The following is a 1,500-nucleotide window of genomic DNA, read 5'->3' as shown; positions in this document are numbered from 1 at the left end:
CTGAGTAAAAAAATTTTGTTTGCTTTGAGAGCTATGGGTATAGATTTGGCTATGTTTGATGATGGTTTGATTTTAGCCGAGTTAAGAGTTAGGCCGCTATTTCTTCAGCAAATTTGTGAAGCTTAGAAAAATGACAGTGAATTACGAGCCAAGAGAGCTCAATGTGAATTGGATTGTAACTTAGATTTTCGAATCGGACTAGAGGATTGCTTAATGTTCCATGATCGAGTATGTGTACTAAAAGATGCTGAGTTGATTCAGAAGATTTTACATGAGGCACACAGTGGTTGTTTGCAAGTTTATCCTGGTAGTACGAAAATGTACAATGACCTGAAGAAAATATATTGGTGGAATGCTATGAAGAGAGATATCTCTGAGTTTGTAGCAAAATGCTTGATTTGCCAGCAAGTGAAAGTTGAAGACCAAGTACCTTCAGGTTTACTTCAACCAGTGATGATTCCCGAGTGGAAATGGGACAGCATTACGATGGATTTTGTGGCAGGGTTGCCTCTGACTTCGAAAAGGAAAAATGCCATCTGGGTAATAGTTGACAGACTGACTAAATCAGCTCATTTTATTTCGGTATGTACAGATTATTCTCTTGATAAGTTGGCTGAATTATATATTTCTGAAATTGTGAAATTACACGGAGTACCTATGTCTATTATTTCGAATAAAGATCCGAGATTTACTTCGGGGTTTTGGAAAAAGTTGCAAGAAGCTTTGGGTACGAAATTGAATTTCAGTACCACATTTCATCCACAAACTGACGGTCAATCCGAAAGAGTAATTCAGGTACTCGAGAATATTCTCCGATGTTGTGTTTTAGAATTTCAGGGAGAAATATTTATCCTTGGTCAAATTTGCCTACAACAATAGTTTTCAATAAAGCATACAGATGGCACCGTACGAAGCATTGTATGGTCGCAAGTGTCGGACTCCTTTGTATTGGACCGAGCTCAGTGAGAAATAGATTCACGGAGTTGACTTGATTAGAGAAACTGAAGAGAAAGTGAAAGTGATTCGTGATTGTCTAAAAGTTGCTTCAGATCGACAAAAGTCATATGCGGATTTGAAGAGAAAAGAGATTGAGTTCCAAGTGGGTGATAAAGTTTTTCTAAAGGTATCTCCGTGGAAGAAAATTTTAAGGTTTGGCCGAAAGGCAAGTTGAGTCCGCGTTTCATTGGGCCTTATAAGGTTATTGAAAGAGTTGGACCAGTGGCTTATTGGCTAGCCTTGCCAACTGAGTTGGAAAAGATTCATAATATGTTTCATGTGTCGATGCTGCGACTTTACCGTTCTGATCCTTCACATGTGATTCCTCTAACAGAAATTGAAATTCGACCAGATATGACCTATGAGGAGGAACCAATAAAGATTTTGGCTCAGGAAATTAAACAGTTGAGAAATAAAAGTATAGCCTTAGTGAAAGTATTGTGGCACAGACATGGAATAGAAGAGGCTACGTGGGAACCTGAGGAAGCTATGAGGAAACAGTAC

Source organism: Gossypium arboreum, chromosome 6 (genome assembly GCF_025698485.1).
Source record: "Gossypium arboreum isolate Shixiya-1 chromosome 6, ASM2569848v2, whole genome shotgun sequence".
NCBI lineage: Eukaryota > Viridiplantae > Streptophyta > Magnoliopsida > Malvales > Malvaceae > Gossypium > Gossypium arboreum.
This window is presented reverse-complemented; position numbering follows the sequence as displayed.